We start from the raw sequence: 5947 nt of genomic DNA on the forward strand, positions 1-5947 counted from the left end.
CAATGAGCCAGTGGATTTAGTTAGACCGTTAGTTTAGTTACTCCCAGCGCTCGCTCCGGACCGACTACTGCGCCGTTTACATTCCTATTTATAAGTCATGTTTAAAAATGGTATGACAAGTGGTGAAAGACCCGAGTTTCTTTCAGCTTTGGAGTCGTCATAGCTAGGTAGAAGAGCGTGGCAGGTTGGTTAGTGTTTACATTTTCACTAACCGTTGACGCAAAGAGAGGAATGTTATAAGTTTAAGGTGCGTTTCTGTTTATTTGTATTTAAGTTTGTGGCAGCGTAGAAACGAATAAACCTATTTTGATAAGTTCTTTTAGTTGGAATACTATATGTCTTGAATTTATGGAGATCTCATCAGTCCCAACTCCTCAGCAACTTACAACAGATATAGCGTGATTGGGGTCATAAGATTGGTCTTAATAAGAAGCGTTATATAGATGATAGAAGGCTATGATGGAGAAAATAGTGATAAAAAAGTTTTAAATAACAAAAAGCTTGTAAGACATTTATGTTTTATATTAAGAGTTTTTTTTGGTATCGGGGTTTATCTATATGAATTATAAATAGTATTTAAAAATATTATGTTGAACTCTAAAATTTAAACTTTCTTAGCATTATACTTAAAAAAAAATGTTCCAAATACACCACTTGCTGTATTAGTTAAAATCGTAGCATGAATAATGTAGTGTTGGTGACTTAGTGGGTAGAGCTCTGCTTTTAGCGAAGCTTCTAATTCATGCATATATCAGTGGTTTTCCAATTCAAATAAACATGAATTTGTGTGCAAATGTTTATAATGCTAGAGGTGACATTACGCCCTGACGCGTCATTCGAATATACAGTTTAAACGCTCATTGACAGCGTTTAAGCTGCGTATTCGGTCGTTCATTTAACGCGAAACAACACGAGCTCGGATGAAATTATAATAATTGTATTTAAGTTCAACAAAAAAATAAAATTAAATAATCTATTTAAACTTTAAAATTAAACTATTTTTCGGGTTTTACCGCGGTTTTAATATTTTAGTTTTCTCCCGCCGTTTCGAAGATTTTGCAGCTTTCATGGTCACGGGCGGGACTGAGGTGTTGTTCATCCGCACAGTCAAAGTTACAATATTTACCTACTTTTTACTATTATACAACTTTTTAAATTTTAGCTGTTGGTGATCCGATCTACGCAGAATGAGCTCACAGTGTCTTGACAAGACACTGTGAGCGTAGATTCATAATATTAAAACCGCGATAAAATCCGAAAAATAGTTTAATTTTAATGTGTAACATTCGCGTAAGCATAAGAAATCACTATTTAAACTTGTAAAACTTGTAAAATTTTTATACAATATTTAGATTCCGTCAACATTAACTCTACCACCAATTAACATTAGTGTGATATTACTACTGGTATATACTGAGTCAAAATTTACCTGTCTACGTCACAAAACTATAAACATAACAGCACAGCACAAAGTAAAGTGTCATCGAGTCAGCTGCGACGCGTCAACAGCTGAAGGGCGCTGAGGGACGCTTCAGAGGGGAAGGAGCACGCCAGCGGAGGGTGGGGGGGGAGCACACCAGCTCTCCACTCAATAAAAAGTCGTCACAGCTTCGTTACGCGAAGGGAACGTTTTCATTCGTTAATCCGGAATCTGGGGAGACGCCGCTGATCCTACGTGACGGACGGGATGTTTATTTTATTCCCATTGGAAATTTATTTAAGCCAAAAGGAATTCGGCTCCGGGGTGTCTCGCTAAGTTTTTAATAGAATTTGGTGAATTTGAAATAAGTTACGGTTCTTCATGCGATACAATGTTGGCTTCGATTACGTCAATCTTCAAGCAAATAAGAATATTTTTACATGGTGATAGTTTGAACCAATTGGTGCAACAGAGTATTCAAAATAGAAGCTAAACTTTGTGGCAGGTGGTGCATATTACTCAGGGGTCTTTTAATATTACAAAACATGACATTTTTATTCTACTCCACTACGTCATTTATTAAGATATAGATGTTTACCTTTACAAAAACAAATATAAGATTAAAAACGCTCCGTTAATTATTAGTTATTGGCCAAGCTTTGCAACTCTAGAAAATTTAATATAGATGATACATTAGTAAGAACTTTAGTCCGATATGAAAAATCCTAAGCGAAGTGAGTTTACCGCGTGGGCTGCGCTCGGCAACCGATACTTTATACCCATTCGTATCCAATCAACCGATGTACATTCTGCTAATGATTGAAACGTTCGAACACGTTCTTCTAGCGCTCGTAAAATCAGCTCGATTACTAACAAAAAGTTTGTATGTTCAACAAGAAAACGTGGTTAATGCTTTTTTAAACAGAGAGAAGGGACGTGTAAGTCGTTTGCCTGATTTTTGAAAACATTATCAACGCTGTTGTAAAATTGAATTTCAAGCACTGAAGGGCGTTTTAATGATGAAGGAAATCATCGTGAGGTACCTTATATTATGCATACGAATTCTAGATTCAAATTCAAAGATATGTGCGGGCTGCCAATCCGCACTAGGCCAACGTGGTGAACTAAAGCCCAACCCTTCTTAGTGGTGGAGGAGGTCAGTGCTTATCAGTAGGACATATTATATATGATGTTAATTTTAAGTTATTTCTAAGATGCCTGTATTTTTATGATTTTAAGGACGGACTTCCACGCAGGTGGAGTCGTAGCATTAGTTAACTACAATACGTTTAAAATATTTCGTAGTTACAACTCACACAATCAGTACAATGCGTTACACAACTATTTGGCAACGAAACAACTTACATAATGATAATCGCGAATGTAAGAGTTACCACTCCTCCGGGACCTCCGGGAGTTGAACAAATATTCGTACGTGCGCCGGCTGAGATAGCAATTATTGTTTCACAAAAACATTACTATCTTTTTGCGCAGTCGAATTAAATGGATATTTGTACTCAACTATATAAACAAGTTAATGGTTATATAATACATATGATGCTTTTTATACAATTATAGTAATATTTTAAGTATAAAATATGTTTTTTTTTTTGCTGAGAAAACTCATACTGCCTGGTTGCTGGTGACAAATTTTATACTTAAATAGATAGGGATTGCAGACAAAACAATAGCTAATTAGAGATTATAGAGGCAGTGTTTACGTGTTTCAATGGTGTGAATTGTGTTTAGACTGTGATCCGACCGTGGCGATGCAATATAATCACTCTGTTGCCAGGAAATTATTGACAGCGTAAGGGTATCTCTGGAGACTATAATTATATATGAACAAACAACAGCTCAATGATATAGCAACATCTTCACAAACCTATGTTTAGTTGAGTAGACAGTCTGCACACCATTGTTATGTGATGTCATCGTTGAAATAACTCCCCTGGTAAAAACAGGATTCATCCACTCCTCAGTAACTAAAATCTACCAATTTAATAAGCCACCCAAAGCAATATACTCACATATATCCGAAAATCATTATCCTGTCTCCATGCAGTCGGATAAAAATTAAAAATGGCCCGACCGTAAACACAGTAAATGTTGAAATGTATGGGTTCCATTGTGCCCGCAATTACTTTACAATGGGGCTGAATTGAAAAGCACTCGAGCACCGACAGAGGTCTCTCCTACCACCGTCCCGCGCCCCGCGCCCCGCACCCCGCGCCCCGCAACCCTCGCGCCCGCCGGCGTCCAGACCGCATCGCGCACACTGCCTACTGTTAAATAAACATTGAAACAATACGAGCAACTTAATTTCAGATTATGAGCTAAATGTAAAACATTTTCTATATCATCGCGCGGGGACGGAGTAACACGCTCCGTGCCCTCGGCTGTTAGTTCGCTGGAAGCTTGTTATAGCTGTAACATTGTACTTAGTTGTACGTTTTGACGGATCATGTGTTTAGGTTTTACGGATTGTTTTTTTTGTTACCATGCAAGAATCACTCATTTTAAGCTAAATATTTTGGTTGACGATAGAAATTGGCACTACTTGCATGTTTTTTGCAACGACATTGGTTGTATTTACTTATTAAATTTATAATAATCTCTACACAAAATACTCTCTCAACTTTTAGAATAAATAATAATATCATTTATTTTTTTAAAATAATATCATCATACGTAGTTACTCAAGTAATCGAACCTTGATACTGTCAATAAACGGGAGACGTCAGCTTAACGGGTTTTAGACGAAATAATGTGCACTCGAGCGACGACCCGGGAAACTAATCACTTCTAGTTAATCATCCTGGGAGCGTAAGGGAAATTTGGTGCGGCCATCTGTTCGCTCGGCTGCTGCCTGCAGCGGCTTAGCACTCGCGGTTCAACTTTCAACACTGTTCTTTAATGAATTTTTATCTTATATAATCTATGGTTATGTCTTCTTATACTCACTGCATAGACTCGGCCTCTATTATATTATGGGTCGGAACACACACGAAAAGTGTGTGTCCTGAACCTCTGCCTATCCTGTCGGAGATAAAGGCGCTATGTGGGTGATATTGGTTCCACAATCTTTTCCCCATCTCACTTCATTGCCGTTCAGCAACTTATTTTTCCAAGCATATAGATGAAAAGATTTGATATCGCTTTTACGATATGCCTCCTGTCTGATGTCACTCTACCCAGCATTGTAATATAGACTACACTGCACCTGGTGGTGACTAAACTGATTCTGTATTCCTTTTATGGTGTTAGGTGATAATAGAGACAATGGTGACCTAACAGGTTGATATTGTCACATTTATGCTGGCCTTTCCCCCTGATATGATTGACTCAATGGACCGAGGCACTATTTTTTTTCACATGTGTGCGGTGATTGCTTTCTTGTCGTATATAAACTAAAAGCTGCATGCGTTTCACAAATCGATAAAGGATTTAAATCAGAAATGTTTATTCGCCTTCTCTTCTTTTTGTTTTTATGGTACAGCCATGTAGCAGGAGGCAATTAGGTTTCTATACAGCATAAAAAAAACATTACAAGATTTTTTTCACAAAAATACACTTACTAGTTTTAGCCCCTCAGTGGTAGGCAGAATCACAAACAATAAATTTATTTTCGAGTATAGTATACGCAACGCAACTAAGCTACCGAGCCAGTGTTTTTAGTTCTGAGCAAATTAAAAAGTTTGTTTATACGGGTAATCATTAGAACTACTAAATGGATTTTAAAAATCCTTACATTGATAGAGAAGTACAGTGTCGGATTCTACTTTACCTGAATTTGAATTCCTTTAATCCGGGAAAATGCATTCTTGCATATGGTAATTATATCGTAACCACATTTTTAAAATAAATATTTTTGTTAATTTTTTAAATAATATTGCATTTCCAAAAAAAATATATAAAATATAATAAATTTAATTTGTAGGTATGGGTTTTAACGTTAATATTAAATGTACTACAAAGTCATCTTTCCTGGCAAGACAATAAATAATTTATCTGATGTGATGTGAATTTAACAGAGTGGTAATACGACACACATACATGGCACACATACATCACGTGTTTTCCTTATGCAGTGCACACATCTCTACAGCAGAAACAGACAAACAGTAACCTACAGATCGAGACTCGAATACGAGATCTATCAGTAAGCCAAGAGCGAGGTATATCTGAAGAAGCGAGTGGCCACCGCCACCTCGGCCACGTTACATAACCGCTCTCGATATTTGGGAGGCTGGCGGCACGGAGCCCACTCCCGCGCTCTCCTGACCCAAAAACTTTGAATAAACTCCCTTATTATCGTTCTTTAATACTTTCTAACATCTATCTTAGTTTATCATTTTTATTCCCTACATTTGTACTCGTCGGGAATTTTGATTGCACATTTTGGAGTACGTTTGATGTAAAGGATATTTTGAACACCTTGTCTTGTTATAAATAAATTAATATATTAAGATATTATGAAGATATTGACATGTTTTAATATTTTGTGGAGGTAGGTAAACGCAGAAA

Source organism: Manduca sexta, chromosome 8 (genome assembly GCF_014839805.1).
Source record: "Manduca sexta isolate Smith_Timp_Sample1 chromosome 8, JHU_Msex_v1.0, whole genome shotgun sequence".
In the NCBI taxonomy this organism is placed as follows: domain Eukaryota; kingdom Metazoa; phylum Arthropoda; class Insecta; order Lepidoptera; family Sphingidae; genus Manduca; species Manduca sexta.